General features: G+C 45.7%; 1 protein-coding gene across 2 annotated transcripts in view; it reads right to left on the reverse strand.

Annotated features, from left to right (window-relative positions):
- Nucleotides 1-17,353, reverse strand: part of KCNH8 (potassium voltage-gated channel subfamily H member 8) — a 1,879,819-nt gene that overhangs the window by 1,570,450 nt on the left and 292,016 nt on the right. The window lies entirely within an intron of this gene.

The raw sequence follows: 17,353 nt of genomic DNA on the forward strand, positions 1-17,353 counted from the left end.
GGAAATAACAGCTGGCGGCCCTAGATATGAAACTGATGGGGTGGTTCAGAAACGAAGACATGAGATTACTGTTAGTGAGTAGATTCACTCATGCAATGGCAGCAGACAGATCCATCTTGGGAAAGACTTGCTAGTGGCCATGAGAATCTTTTAACTATAGCGCTGTTGAAGCTGTTAGTGCCTATAGAGTTCATCAAAATGAAATGGTAAAGACTGGAATTTAACCTGATTTTATTATTTTCTGTGACGTATGCTGGGGTTTTAAGATATGTGTATTTATGTGCATCATAAAGTGTAAAATATGTGCTTCTTTTTTAAGATTTTTATATTTAGATGTGTGTGGATGTTTGTGTATATGTAAAGGTAACTTGTTTATCCCATCATATTCATTTAAAAAAAAGATTCTCCTGAATTGGCATGAGTCAAAACCATGTCCGCACATGATTTACGCCAGAATTCTGGACCCTCTACGCCTCGGATTCATGGGCTAGGAATGGCATGGAGAAGTCCTTTGTGATTTATGCCGGAATTCTGGTGCCTATACACCTCGGATCCATGGGCTAGGAACGGCATGGAGGAGTCCTTTATACCTCGGATACATTGGCTAGTAAAGGCATGAAGGAGTCCTTCATGATTTACGGCAGAATTCTGGACCCTCTACGCCTCGGATTCATGGGCTAGGAATGGCATGGAGAAGTCCTTTGTGATTTATGCCGGAATTCTGGTGCCTATACACCTCGGATCCATGGGCTAGGAACGGCATGGAGGAGTCCTTTATACCTCGGATACATTGGCTAGTAAAGGCATGAAGGAGTCCTTCATGATTTACGCCAGAATTCTGGACCCTCTACGCCTCGGATTCATGGGCTAGGAATGGCATGGAGAAGTCCTTTGTGATTTATGCCGGAATTCTGGTGCCTATACACCTCGGATCCATGGGCTAGGAACGGCATGGAGGAGTCCTTTATACCTCGGATACATTGGCTAGTAAAGGCATGAAGGAGTCCTTCATGATTTACGGCAGAATTCTGGACCCTCTACGCCTCGGATTCATGGGCTAGGAATGGCATGGAGAAGTCCTTTGTGATTTATGCCGGAATTCTGGTGCCTATACACCTCGGATCCATGGGCTAGGAACGGCATGGAGTAGTCCTTTATACCTCGGATACATTGGCTAGTAAAGGCATGAAGGAGTCCTTCATGATTTACGCCAGAATTCTGGACCCTCTACGCCTCGGATTCATGGGCTAGGAATGGCATGGAGAAGTCCTTTGTGATTTATGCCGGAATTCTGGTGCCTGTACACCTCAGATCCAAGGGCTAAGAATGGCATGGAGGAGTCCTTTATACCTCGGATACATTGGCTAGTAAAGGCATGAAGGAGTCCTTCATGATTTACGCCAGAATTCTGGACCCTCTACGCCTCGGATTCATGGGCTAGGAATGGCATGGAGAAGTCCTTTGTGATTTATGCCGGAATTCTGGTGCCTATACACCTCGGATCCATGGGCTAGGAACGGCATGGAGGAGTCCTTTATACCTCGGATACATTGGCTAGTAAAGGCATGAAGGAGTCCTTCATGATTTACGCCAGAATTCTGGACCCTCTACGTCTCGGATTCATGGGCTAGGAATGGCATGGAGAAGTCCTTTGTGATTTATGCCGGAATTCTGGTGCCTGTACACCTCAGATCCAAGGGCTAAGAATGCCATGTAGGACTCTGTGATTTATGCCGGAGTTTTGGTGCCTATACACCTTGGATTCATGGGCTAGGAATGGCACGGAGGTGTCCTTTGTGATTTATGCCAGAATTCTGGTGCCTATACACCTCGGATGAAATTAAATGAAATGATATTTTGTTTATATTGCGCTCGTACCCAAGATCCATGGGCTCGAAATGGCATGGAGGAGTGCATCATGATTTATGCCAGAATTCTGGTGCCTCTATGCCTGGAATCCATTGGCTAGGAATGGCTTGGAGGAGTCCTTCATGCCTCAGATTCATGGTCTAGGCATGGCATGGAGGAGTCCTTCATGAGTTACGCCAGAATTCTGGTCCCTCTACGCCTCGGATCCATGGGCTAGGAATGGCATGGAGGAGTTCTTCAAGATTTACGCCAGAATTCTGGTCCCGCTACACCTCTGATCCATGGGCTAGGAATGGCATGGAGGAGTCCTTCATGCCTCGGATCCATGGGCTAGGAATGGCATGGAGGAGTCCTTCATGATTTACGCCAGAATTCTGGTCCCTCTACGCCTCGGATCCATGGGCTAGGAATGGCATGGAGGAGTTCTTCAAGATTTACGCCAGAATTCTGGTCCCGCTACACCTCTGATCCATGGGCTAGGAATGGCATGGAGGAGTCCTTCATGCCTCGGATCCATGGGCTAGGAATGGCATGGAGGAGACCTTCATGATTTACGCCAGAATTCTGGTGCCTATACACCTTGGATCCATTGGCTAGGAATGGCATGGATGAGTCCTTCCACGACTTCCTCCAACGCCATCTAAATGGGAAAGACCCTTTGCATCTATTTGGGGATCTCTCTCGCTGACAGTAACGTCCATGGTTCCAGAGAAGTCCACTGGTCAACCGAGAAATTAGCTGTTTTATCCAAAGACCAGCTCGGAAAAATCGAATATGAAGACCAGTCTATTTTTCTTGTCTACTCTGTCTTTCTGATCTGTTCGGGCATAGCTAGTGTAGGAAACCAGTGTTGTCATGTTGCATGTGGGATACCCTGATTACATTAATGTGTTACTTTAATAATTTATTTTAATAATTTCTTTAGAAACGATACAGTTCACAGACATTCAAAGCTGTCAGGTAATCTGCTCATCGACACTGCTAGCACCACAAGGTGTCTAACCGGGCAGCAATTGTCGCCCAGGACCTACAGAGGAAAGAAGTGTCTGAATATGAAAGCATGCATTAAGACAATTTTCAGGTCTCCTCCCAAAACAACTATAGCTGTGCAACCACAGCTCCAATCCTTAATGCATAAGCAACTGAGGAGTAGCCGTCTAAGACCGCTTCCCATTTCCAGTGGTCTTAGATCCTCAAGTCTTTGCAAGGAGATGCAAGTGACCTGGTAATCATCTAATTGTTCCATCTTTCTCTTTCTAAAATCCTTTCTTCCTTCTATTTTCTATCTCTTTCGATCCTAACAGCGGGCTTCCGGTCAGGCTTACCTGTTTGTACCCCCTGGTGTATCTAAAACCATGTGTCCTTCCCTTATGCCCATCTCTGGACCACTCTTTGGGTTTAAACTGCATCTCGGAACAATAGGACGGGTCATGGCAGCAAAGCAGCAGCCGTAAACCATTTTCAGGTATGAAACACTGCCTTGGTGCAATACCAAGCACTTTTGTGGTGGAGTAGCATGGATGCCATCATTCTTTGTCTTAATCGTGCAAGGATGTGAAAAGGTCACACAAATCAAATGCTATCCCTCTTAAAGGGAGTCCAGCTTATTTTATGGACACAAGAAATACACATTTCTGGATCAACACAACTGTGTTGTTAGAGGTGATTTAATGAAGCAATTCAATCCAGCAAAATTGTCCATCTAAGGGGAGCTCTAGGGTGCTGTGGTACAATTGTGTACCAGTAACAGTGAGCTGGGTTTATTATTCTACCGAAGCAACCGAACAATGTACCGAATCTGACCGTAGAGTCCTGAAAGATGTCCAGGGAAAGCTACTCGGTCAACTGAAGGAATAAAAGACCTCATAGCAAATTGGATGGTCCTGAGAAATAAGAAAGGCTATAGCTGGCGCCATTGATCACTGCAACGACAACACCCGCCTAAAGAAACCCTCAAAGACGTCGTTGACTCTAACAATCCTGCCGTACTGAACCTACGCCTTGATCAGCGGTTTCCGTTGCCCAGTCCATATTATACTATGAGTGGACTGTCAGCATACAGTCAGTCCACCACGGTACAATTGCCACACAATCACTCTCAGCCCTCAGCTTATTTCATGAGAGGGCACTGATCTCAAACATTGAGGGGTTCACTAGCCTCAGGCCTCCAAAAAGTTCCTTATCACACCCATTAGAACGAGTGTGCAGAGACAGGAATGCACCGGTGACTGTCCTTGCCCCATGGAGCTCCACAGATGTGTTGAACATTGTCTAGCATTTCCCTAAAATACGAGATGATCCAGTCAAGTTGCAAGGGAACTGCCGGGGATTAGACTATAAGAAAACCTTTCCAATTTAAACCAGTTGCTTTTAGCTACTATTACCCCAGACAACATTAGCACCTGAAATAAAGATGCAACTGGCACGCACATGAACCTCTGAGAGGAACCTTGAAAGAATTAACTGACACACATCCCAAAAAATGTGTCCTTAGAAAGCTGAGTAAACAAAGATTGAACGCCTCTAAGCAGTGTAAGAATAATAATCCAGCCGAGTACTTAGAAAGGTTAAAACACTGCTTCAACCAACATTACAGGATCCCTCAAGCAGCCAGAGAAATCCAGCAAGCTGTTCCAGATGCCATAACCAGAGGCTTTAAAGTTAACCCCAGCTCCTAGCATGGCTAGGCTATCTCACCCATCCATTGCAGATCAAACACTTCACCGGCACCTGCCGCAGCGACCGCCTCTACCTGGTTATTGACTCCAGACACTGGCATCAATCGCAACTGCGGCGTATGCAGTGAATTCAGGCACTGCTAAACGACCCGAGCACCTCAACACTGCGCCTGCTTGAGCCATAGAGACAACAGCCTTGCTGAGGTACAACCTCTCCCCCGGCGAAGAATGGCAATTTGCTTACATCTTTTATCCAAGCTAAGATGATGATAGCACCAAACAGAGCACACTCCCACTGATAGCATTGTGTTTGTTGAGGAAGTGACTGAGGCATAACAAGAAGCTACAACGACCTCCAGTGATCAGGGCATTTCGGTATCAGGTAATAAGGCCCCCGAACGTAACGTCGCCGGGAAAAGCCATTGGCGACATTAAATATGGTGACATTATGTATAGGGACGGGTTACGGGGATGTCCCCGGTTGTAAAAAAAAAATAATAATGCCAGGGCTGCGGGGGGGGGGGTCCCCGCATGTTCAATGTAACAATGTTTCAGCAAAAAACAGCGACTTTTTTTGTCAGGAGACATTTTTCCGGGGACGTTTTTGTATGGAACCAGCATTTATACATCCCTTTGTACAACAAAGTGATTGCAGTGTGTTTGTGGCTCGACTCCTTGGAACATTGTGAAGTAGTGACGGTTGTCAACAAAGTGATCTTCGCTGTGAGCAAAAACATAGAAAGAACTGAAAGGTTCTAGGACATGACTTTCATTTATCTCACTGTCCTGCTTCCAGTTCTGACTGTAGACACTTTCAACACTACTTGTCACAAGCCCACCCAATGACTCTGGTCTTCACCCATTTATCGAAGCAAGGACGGCTATCTATATATAACATGGGAATACGCCTGTTCCAAGGACATATCGGACTGGCAGGTCTATTCACCACTACTCCAAGACATTGACTCTGGCTTCCCAAGGGCACCTCTGCCCTTTGATAGGGGGGATTTTTTTGAAGATACTACACTTGTTTATGAAAGGGATGGCCCTTGTACAGAAATTGGCCATTGTTTGGGATTATTGGAAGTGCGAGCCACCCCCCACCTTGTGCAATAAAACAGAAACCAGCCACTATCAGGTTGTCCTCTTCTGCAAAACATCCTTTGTTATTAATAACAGGGCACGCCATCTATGGGTATTAGTACATTTACATATACTCCATCGACCACAAAGAATGTGACTATTAACCCCTTAAGTGACAAGGACGAGTATGCTTGTCCGTTTTGTATAGACGTGCATAATAGCCTGGCTCTTCGAGTCCTTTCTTTTTCAGAAATATTTTTCTTATTTACTGAGTCAGGCTATGCCCCATGCCATGGTACCTACTTGATTGGCAGAACCTCCTCATCTAGTTGGCTCCCAATGGATTGGTCGTATTTTTGTTGCATTGAATATGTGATTTATGCCCCCAGACACTGTGCCCAAGTTATCCTTGTCCCCACGACACAAGAAGGAGACATGGAGAATGACCCAGAAAAGCATTTCATCATCCTAAAACGATAACATAAATAACATTGAATCGGATCATGTCTTACCATCGGATTTCACCTAATGGAAATTTCACTGAATACATTTCCCCCGAAAAACAAAATCTACTTTTTACTCTATCTACCTTTTTTTTAAATATGTGGGATGACCACCCGCAGCCCTCCATCACCCCTCCCTATCCTAACGTATATCCTTAACCTACAAGCCACCGATTATGCATTAGACATACATCATTTCCCCTACCATTTTCGGTAAAATAAATTTGGTGAAATCTCATTAGGTGACACGGTATTCGAAGAAATCTATGGTAACGCTTACCGTCAGGGGGCAGGCAGCACAAAGCAAGCTGCTAGGGGGTTTAAACCCTAAAGGAGCGTTCCTGAGTCTCCAACCAGGCGCACGTCGGATAAGGAGGTGGCACCCACATGTCCTGGATGGTGGCAGACAGGGGAGAACAGCTAAAACAATGTGTAGCATATAATAAGACACAGTTCTAAGCAAGCATCTTAAATGCCCCAGATCTGTGTGCCCCCCATGACTGCACTCATAAATTGGGTAGGACAGGAAGACCACATGGCCAAATCCACTGGTCCAAATGAGAGGGGAAGAGTAACAGAAACTGTGTTGGCCGCGACTCCTTACAGAGTCAAGACCAATCCACCAGGGAAGCCCCATATTCCACCAAAATCTGTAGCATATTATTGATTTGACTTTTCGGTTAAGAGAAAACCATGACTCACAAGTGACGATGCCATGAAGACTGAGCAAACTAAGGAACAATGCAGCCTGTGGAGTGCCCTATATAAATGACCGATATTATTAACATTGAGCAGAGCCCTCAGTTTGGTAACATACATATGATTGGGACTTTGTGTGCAGTGTACACTTTGCAAAATCACTTTGAGGTGATCTCAGTTTTGGAAGGCAAAGTAACTAAGAGCCTTTTAGGAAGAGTTGTCTGGCCAGGATCACATAGTATGGACAAGTGTGAAAGCATGGCTGTGAGCCCAGGTTTTTTCCTTGTAGTTTCCAATTTCCTAGACTTCATACTACGCCTTCACCTGTAGGATGGATCCGAGGATTGAATCTGTGTTGATTCGCGTCGTCTTGTTTCCAAGGCGAGCACTTTGGCCCTGGGCTATCCTCCCGAGACCAATCTTCACAGCAGCCTGGCACGTGTTAATCTATTGCTTTGTGCATGAGTGCTAGTGTCTAGATTTCCATGTTGCGCGTCAGTCCTAAAGCGCATCCTTTGATTGAGCCGGGAGTCAAATCATAGGAAAGGGAAAACCGCCACAAACAAGTCAGGTTATGGACAAAGGGGACTAGAGGGAGGGTGGATGTGTGCTTTCAGACTGGACCCAAACATGCTATCTGGCCATCCATCCTGTCCCACATATCCAAATAGTCAGAAGCAAGGGAACCTAAAAACAAGTGTTCCATATTTACACTTATTTGAATTAGAATATCCAGAAAGAAAGCTCTCAAGTTGTCCTGGATAAGGGATGAGAGGATTCTCAATTTTTTGATTTTTAGCTAACCATCAGTATTCTTGTGCTACAGTCTTTGTAATTTTATTTTACCACTATAAATGCAGGGCTACTTGTGCCTAATACAATCTGATGGGAGCATAAAAGCAGGGTCTTTGGATCGTATCATACTTGACTTGAGCCCACTCGAGATGTCATTACGTTCTATCCTGGGTTATGCAAAAGTATGATAACATCACCAGCTCTTAGTCATTGCTTGAGCTAGCCAGGCAATGTATTGAATACAACTTGCACACCCACATCTCCTAAACATGCAGTTAGTGAAACCAACAGGTGGTCTCATTTTAAGAAAATGTTATTACTTTGTCAATAGGGTTTATAAGACAGGCTGGGAGATTGTGTTAGCAATAAACAGCAATTGATCAAGTAGAGACATGTACACACTTTTAAGCTTCCACGTGAGCACCCTCCCGCGTGGTAGAGCAGGTTTGAATCTCACTTCCAGATGTTTATTTAGTTATTGGTTATTTGTAAGGTGCCTATACAACAATACATGTTTCAAGGCGCCACAGGTATGAATGACCCTCCCCCTTCACACCCCACTGCCATTGGCCTGGTCTTTGCTTGCTCTGGCCGAAATAATCACTGACCAGAAAGATCCAGAGGTATCACTGGCCAGAGCAGCTCCTCCGGTCTAATCCTTGTACTGAAGTTCCCTGTGGGGGTCAGGCCTCCACCCAGATTGTTTTGGGGGAGTGGGGCAAAACTTCACATCCACACCCCGTAGTTGGAACCACTGTCTGCAGATCTTGAAAAGGGTGTGTATGGGAGTAGACAACGAGTACAAATGAAATCAAAATGGAAGAAATGTCACTTTACGGCTGCCACGGTGTCCGGTAGGATGCGCCCTCTGGGATTGAGGTGTTTAGTTGATTTCTTTCAAAGAGTAGGGTGACCAGACGTCCCGGTTTTGCCAGGACTGTCCCAGTATTTGGAGCTCTGTCCCCCTTTCTCCAGATCATGTTCCCATTGGAAACTGCAGTGGTCCCAGTTTTTGGTAGTCAGTCTTCATAGCAGACAGGCAGCAAGGCACAATCTCGCACTGAAGAAAAGTGTTGGTTTGTGATAACTTAATTATAATATGTGTTTCTTTGAACAATAACACTGAAACCCCTTCTCCTCCAAACGCTACTGGAGGGTAGTGCCTTGACAGCCACTTTCAAGAATTAGTCTTACTTTTATGTTAATTGCCCTGTCCCGGTGTTTTACTTTTTTAATCTAGTTACCCTATCAAAGAGGCCATACGTAGGCGGTCACAAAGCGCGCCTAACAAATTGAAGCAATAATAAGGGAAAAAATCAACAGCCATTCATCGACGTCCGATTGGAAGGTTCTAGAGTGATATAAACATTGGAGCACTTTATGTTGTATAATACAATCTCATTCAACATTCTCATTCTCCCATTCTCGGGCTCTATCAGTCCCCCTCGTATCCTGACCTTTGTTTTGTTTCAACAGTGTTTTGCCTATTTCCTCCTTGGAGGCCTTAATTTTAAACCTGCCAAATATTTTGTGAGCATGGACTTTTGCAAGGTCATAACTCAGATCATTCCCCATGGCTTTGGCATCAACAACGGGCATTTGTGGCATCGCCTGAAAATTGTGTGTATCTACGATAAGCATTTCAATCAAAATCTAGGCAAAAGGGGTAGCTTTCCCTTCGTCGGCACAGAGCGATGTGATCCCCCCACGTATGGGTCGCCGCGCGACACATAATCCCATCACATTTAATCTAGATGAGAACGGGCAGATTTGATGGCATTATAGCTTTCATGGAAATCGCCGGCCCGCGCGTGGGATGAGTTGCCAGCACATATGGAGGCGGTACGTGCACAGGTCCTTTCAATCAATTCCTTCTCTACTTAGTTGTCCTTCAGGGGTGTTCCCTCTTCTTCAGCCTGCCCCGGGATTCCGGAGGGATGAAGCCGGGACTTCCAACTGAATAATGTGTGACGTCCTTGTTCCGGCAACTGCATCTGGATCTCCCGGCTATCTGGGTCACAGAAGAGAGTGAGTGAAGGGGAAGGGAACATTCAGCAAATCCAGGCTGCAATTAATAGAGAACTCAGCCCAGTGACAATGAGCTTAATCAGGGAAAATACAAGAGTCCTTTTTCCTTCCCACTAGGGATGTACCACTGTGTGAAGTGCATCATTACCCTGTATAGGTGGCACACTACTTCCTTCTTCCAGGTTGGGCCTGGAGGTGTAGGTGGGGGCTATGGTGTTTCTCAACAAATCCTACTCCCCTATTGCAATACACAAGTGGCAGCCATATTTGATTGCAGATTGTTCAAATCCTGTTCAAAAGAGGAAGAAGAAATACTATAGCATCTTCCAGTGCCCTCCAAACCCTATTTGCTGCCAAACAAAGATCCAGCCCTGTGAGGCTACAGCATCAGCTGCTCCCAGCTCCTGGGAGTGTTCCATCACTGTCATCTGCACCCCTATATGAAGGTCTCCACCAAGTGTTGCTTCGTCTTTGCAATTCAGAAGCGCAGAAAATCCCTAATTTCTGATCGATCAAATTCTGGTCCTATGCCTCCTTCGCCCCTTTCGCTGATGCAGCTCACCACAGCCTGGGTAGCTTGGCTAAACATGGGGGAGATAAGGGCAATACCCGCGGGTGGCTCCTGTGTGGTCCTTGTCTGGTCTTTCTCCCAAGGTAAGGCATGCTCCACCGTCTCACCCAACACTGCATCCTCACACTAGCCCCTAGAATCCCACATTAGAACACGTACCCAAAAAAAGGAACTTCCAGACCAGCTGATCTGATCTGCAACCCCCAGTGCAACACGCCACCTCACAACTCCACAACGACGAACAGGCAGTGGCATCTTTCCTCATGCCCATCATTGCATGTTCTGCACTTTACAGCAGAGGTTCCGCATTAGGCCTCATCAACAAGCAACACGATTCTTAGCTTCTATATCCTTCTCCCCCACATCATTTGTGGGTTCATGATGGATAGCGATACTAAACTTCGTCAGAGCCACACTCACTAAACATGTGGTTGTCTAACCAGAATCCACGTAATTTACGGTATCTTAGCAACCCTCAAATTCAAGCATGCTGCGGCCGCACCACTATCTGATTGCCTCTCGTTCTCTTCCTCACATTCCATGGCCTCATCCTAATCCTTAGGTTGCCTGGCTTTCACATGTCCTCAATTTTCCATTGTTACCATGTTTCCACTACCACTGAAAATATTGACACCACCTTCCTCATGATTCTCTATTCAAACTCAGGGGTTGTCCTGCGTGGGGCCCGGTGAGAATAACCAAGCGATTGGATTTAAAGATAACATACAAATGTAGTTGCTTTGTTTTGATATCTAAAGGCAAAGTGGATCGGGCATCACCCTTTACGCAAAAGCGACCACCAGCGCAACAGACGGTAGTACTATGTGCCACCACCCTGAACTTCCCTCACGCTCCCCAACTCCTACCGTCTACCCGCAAACATCAGCTCCTCTGCCCAGCATTACACATAAACGTGCGCGCGCGTGCACACACACACACACACACACACACACACACACACACACACACACACACACACACACACACACACAGAATTCACTTACTCATTTAAACAAACCATCACTCTTGCCCCAATTCACTGTACACTCACCCATTCATCATGCACTCCTTCACACAAACATTACATAATACATATACACACTCCTTGCACACATGAGCCCCCTCCCCTCGGATGTGAAAGAGCACATACGTTATTATATGACGGCTCGCATCTGTGGGAAGGGGGCTGATGTATGCATTTGATTTTTGCTAGGTACAAAGGTGAGGAAAGCCAGGTACCATCTTGTTTGACAATATATTAATGTCCCCTAAAATATACCATATATATGCCTAAAACATGGCCCATTCTGACTGGGATACCCCACCCCCTCCCGTCAGGCTCAGTGAGTAACACAAAATGTGGGGGCCCCACTACGAGGCATGCAGAGGTGGGCCCCCCCAACTCGGCAACAAATCATGGGTCGCACCACACTGTGGGCTGGCCTAGATTGTCACGCTTGCGCAATATACACAAACGTGCTGCATGCCGCACACTGCACTAGGAGAAATATATAAATATGTATTTTAATGCAATATACAGCACACTTTCTGAGAAAAATGTTCTATAAAGCCACAGTGTTTGCAATTGTTGTGTAGGTTAACACCAATCCAATACATGTAAGTCACCAACAGTGCAGAAGAACATTAATGCTTTGCTACTAAAAATGCCATGCCACAATGAAAACATGTCCAACTGGCTGCACAATGTAGACCAGTGTAGACACATAATAACATTACAGTAAAGCATGCCAGGCCACATTTAGACATACCTAGACTGGTTGCACCAAAATGCCAGTCAAAGCAATAACACTCATCAAGAAGAGAACACACATTAAAGCCTGCAACTGCGCGGCCTCGACCAACACGGCCAAACTTTTTAAAATCTGCAAGGAACTGGTCAATTCCTGTTATGGTCTCTACCTCTCCTGTTACATCCAAGGCCCTCTGTAAGGGTCTGGCATCTCACTTCTTCGCTAAATCTCAGGACATCCTGTTCTCTATCTCCTCTTCCTCTCCCTCTTCCTCTCTCTGCCCCCTTTGGCCATCTCTACCTCTCCCCCTCCTTTTTCCTCTTTCTCTCTGACAACAGCTGACGAGGTTTCTGGGCAAGTCTGATCTTTGAAAGCGTGGTCCAAACAGGTGCTCCCCTGCTCCTCCAGAACCATCAATGACCATATTGACACTCGTGCTCCAGGCTTGGCCGATTTTTGTAATCACTCTTTAGCCACTCTCCCCTTAAGCACTCCCTTGTGCACCCACTCCTCAAGAAGCAGTCTGCTGATCCTACCTGCCCGGCAACCTATTGCCCAATCTCCATCACCCCAAACTCTTGGAAAAGCTTGCCATCTCCCAGGTTACTCTCCACAATGAATCTGTTGGTTGTCTCCATGGCCATCAGTGTGGCTTCAGAGCTGCCAGAGGCATGGAAACTGCTCTCCTGAACACCCATGAAGATCTGTTCTCTAACCTTCATAGCAGCATTCTTTCTGTCTACACCCCCCTTCTTTCCTCTGCTTTCGACACAGTCAACAACGCCATCCTGATCAATCGACTCTGTGGGAACCTGGGTATCACTGATCAGGCCCTGGAGTGACTGACCTCCTTGCTCTTGGACCGCCCCCCCAACCCCAGGTCCAACCTGGCCCCAATCGCTCTGCCACCTCTCTCTACCTGTGGCGTTCTATACTCTGACCCTGGTTTTTCAACCTCTATTTGGCCCCTTTGGGCCACCTGATCTCCAGCTTCTCTAACTTTCAGTGTTATGCGGATGAGTCAGCTTTCCTTTAACCTCTCTCGCTCATGACTGTCTATCTGCGATTCAGGATTAGTGCGCCTCCAACGATCTATGCCTTAATGCCAGTAAGACGGAGATCCTTCTCACTGGGACCCTGGCACCAGCTTTCCCTCTCTCACTCTGGCCGTTCACCTTGGGCCCTCTTTCTTCATCTTCCTGCAAAGCAAAAAACCTTGGTGTCATCTTCTATGCCACTCTCTCTTTCTTGCCTCACATCTCGGATGTCACCAAGAGGTTCCACTACGAGCTGCTCCTCCTCAAAGGGACTCTTCGCTTTCTCACTTTCCACCAGAAGCTCACTGTCTCCAGAGCCCTGGTTCTCTCTAGGCTAGACTACTGCAACAGCCTCTTTCTCATTCTGCCTTCCTCTACTCTCCGTCATCTGCAACTAATCCAGAACAGGAATGCAAGACATATGCTTGGCCTCAAGCCCAGGGATCATATCTCTCCAGCCCTGAAATCTCTCCACTGGCTCCCGGTGTCTGCAAGGATCAAGTTCAAGACCCTTTGCATTGTACACAAGGCTTTTTGGGGCCGGGGCCCGCACTACATCCAATGCTATCTTCCAAAATAGCTTCCTTCTCAAGCCCTTCGCTCAGCTACCTCCAACTCTCTAAGGGTTAGATGCTTCTCCAGGCAGAGAGTGGGGGTAGTTCTCTCTCCTCTGCTGGTGCCTCCCTCTGGAATGGCCTCCCTGTCCCTTCAAACTTGAGCCGGACCATCTGAAGTTTTGGAAGCAGCTCAAAACTTTCCTTTTCTCCTCTGCTTTCTCTCTCTCCCTCCCCTGGTGACCTACCTGTCTGCTGTACCGACCAGTTGCTTGGATACCCTCAGAGTCTCTCTGAGTCCAGGCCCTTTCTTGATCGGTCACCCTTGCGCTGTCTCCGTGCCTACCATGCACTTAGGGCCTTTAACTGTATCCCTGCAGCCCCTTGTTCTCCTTGCACTACCCATAGCTGTGCTGCCCTGGCTGCACTTACTCAGAGCATTGCAGCCCTGTTTTTCCCTCCCCTCTCCCTTGTACTTCCCCCCTCCCTTTCCTCTTGCACCTCTCGTTCTCACAATGACACAAGGCCTAGTGAGATAGTTTGTCTTGACCTCCCTCCATCTTCCCTCCCTTGTCTAGTCGCGCATAGAAACACTTGTGTACAGGTGCGTTATAAAAGACTTCTATCATTTAATTTTATCACAGATGCCCAGAAAAATATACAATGCGGCAGTAAGAAATGGCTCGACTTGCAGCACCCAAATGCCAATCTAGCAAGGTAATTACACTTAGCAGGACTGCTTTATCAGAAATTCCCAGTTAAAAGACAGTCATAACAAACTGAGGAATGACTAGACTGGCTGCACCAAAATGCCTCTCTAGGTACTAATATCACATATCATGCCTGCTTTTATCGCACAATCCTGCCACCCCCCTACACAACCCCTCTCCCTCCCACCCCCTTCCCCAATATCCAAAATCAGCTCCTTGGCCAGGAATTGCCTCCACGTCCCTCTTCCTTGTCCCAGAGCTTACAAATGAGGCTCCTTATCTCATAGGTAAGTACTGGGTTGAGGGAGAGTGTGACTAGGAGTAATGAAGATTACAGATATCTAAGCCAGGCATTACCTCCATGTACCTCTACCTCATCCCAGTACTTGTGTATGAGGCAGAGTACCCAAGTACTGCCTCATACATAAGTACTGGGACGTGGAAAACTAGGGCTAGGAATAATCAAGGCATTAAACACAAGTATTGGCACAACACCATTGAGTTGAATGGGCTTCAGCACTCCCCCCCTGACATTTTGGGCTATGTTGAGTCGACCTGGCTGACCTTTAGAGCAGTTGCCCGACAGAACAGGACACAGATGTTAAACGGCACCTGGGTTTTGCTATTAATAAGGGCCCAGCAATTACCAACGTAAAGCATTTCACTGATAGTACCTGCATTCAAATGCCACATTTTTTAGGCAATTGAAATCGCGATGTGGGTCTAGTACTTGCATGCCAGGGGAGTGATTGGAAGGGTAGAGAGAAAATAGGAGACTTAAAGGGGAGAGTTAACTGCTTCTAACAGTGAAGCTGCAGTCTCATTAAAACATGTAAAGAAGTAAGATGCCCCCACACAGATAAGTTTGCCCCTCCCCACCATTTAAGAGGATTCAATTCAACACTACATCTAAGTCAATGCCGAGTCTGGGATACTGAATGGAAACCCTTATTGATATATCTTTATGTCCAGTTCATGCGTTCTGGATGACTACCCCTATATAACACCCCTTTCTTGGAATCCCCCTGACCCCACTGAGCCAAGAAGTAGTTCTGTTTTGCAATTTAAAAGGTTTATTTGAGAATTTAAACAATATAGATATATATCACACTTTATAATAAATTAATAATTGGATATCACACTTAATCTGATCAGTAATCAATAATGGATAGTCTGGCACTAGCACACTTGTGAATAGGAACAGCAGAATAAGGTGGTAGAGAATACTTTATATAAGTTCAGATGGATGTAATGTTGAATGAAAAATGCAATACAGAAAATACTCAATATGATTTCAACAAAACAATGTAATCACTTTTCTCTGGCAATCCCCTCCCCCCTTTTATGCAATGCAAGGAAATGGAAGGAAAGCACACAGTTCTCAGAAATGCAATCAAATGTAATTCAGTTCACCCCAGCAAGCTTAGACTACAGATCGGAGTTTTAAACACAGGCCCAAAATGCTTTTACATGTGCTGGCAATGAAGTGAAAAATATGCTACAATGCTTTTATATGTGCTGGCAATGAAGTGAAAAATATGCTACAATGCTTTTAATTTCCTCTAGAGGTTCAGGGTGAGTGGTATCTAGTTAATATTAGTCCAGGCTCACTCTAGCAATGATTCAGGGATGGTTCTTAAGAGGCAAACGAATTTTTAGCAAGGAAACTGCTGTTTTCACACGTGGAGAAATTTGCAAATCGCGGTAAATTCGCGAGTGCGTTTTTTGCGATTGCGGCAAAAGTGTATTGAAAAGGAATGTGCTTCTAGGTTCGTTGAAAAGCCAAGATTCTAAGCTTTCAGAGGAAAGTTAAACCAAGTTCCTAGCCCAAACGGTTACGGAGTTATGAACGATTAAATAAAGGTAGTTTTTTAGATTTGAAATGTTAAAGTTCAAAGTGACAAGTGCAGCTTGCAACTAGAAAATGACAGGTGACAGCTTTACTCAAGTTAAAATAGCTTGCATTAGATTATTTTAACTAAGAGATTGGGTTCTGCACAGTTCTGCTAGGTACTCACAATATATTTTTGAAATAAATGGGCCTCGCCACGGATCTGGTCAGGTTTTAGACTGGACTCTGGTCTGGTCTCGGCACTTCACAGTGATCTGGGTCAGCTCTCTGGTTCTGCTAACAGTGGTCTGGGTCAGCTCTGCTCTCTCTCTGGGTACAGCACTGCTTCTGGATCTTTCTGCACAGCTTTCTCTGGAGATTGATGGATTTGAAGTCTGGATTTCTGGATGTGGTATGGTCCGACAGAGCGCGTTGCAGCAAATGGAATTGAATGTCCCTATCTGTCCTGTCTGTCTGCTTTTATGTGTTTTGAAAATGGGTGTGTGTGCAGCATCACTAGGCTCTACCCCTCTCCACTTGTCATTGGCCACTTCATCCTCTTCCCCTTGATTGGGGGAATGAAAGGAAGTGTCATCATGATGAGGTCTGTTTATGGTACAGAGAACCCACCCCTGTCAAATTACACACAATCTATATTTTGACCCAAAAGACATATTTGCACAGGTACACATTTGTTTAAAATTACATGCACCTATCACATATCACAGGAGGTATACCCTGTCCAAATCTGCTCTTCCTGGGAGCTTGCATTCAGAAATGGCAACATATTTCACTTTTTGGTCAGGTTACCAATATCAGATTCTTACTCAAATTTATACACATGTGCGCAAGGAGTATGGACATTACTTGATGAAGTGTCAGATTTTTAACATGCATACATTTTAAGTAATACCCTCTTAACTGCTAGTTTGCTCCCAGATCATGCCACCGGTTCTAAAAACCTCTTAAAATGTGGGCAGAAAAATCACAAGAATTATGGTATCATTCAAATAATTTTCACAAGTCTGTACTATGAGTTATTCATCTTTTTCTAAAACCATATTCTGGCTACAGGGGTGTGTCCTTTCAGGTCACATGGTACAGAAACCAGTCTTTCCACTTTCTTCAAGCTCAGCCTCTGTCTCCAGTTTCTCCCCCTCCCAGTTTCTGCCAAGAGGAAGCCATTTGTATTACCCCTGCAATAAACCATCTGCCTGGGCCCTGGAAGGCCCATTGTTCAAGAG

The sequence above is a fragment of the Ambystoma mexicanum genome, chromosome 2q (genome assembly GCF_040938575.1).
Source record: "Ambystoma mexicanum isolate Mex_15411 chromosome 2q, UKY_AmexF1_1, whole genome shotgun sequence".
NCBI lineage: Eukaryota > Metazoa > Chordata > Amphibia > Caudata > Ambystomatidae > Ambystoma > Ambystoma mexicanum.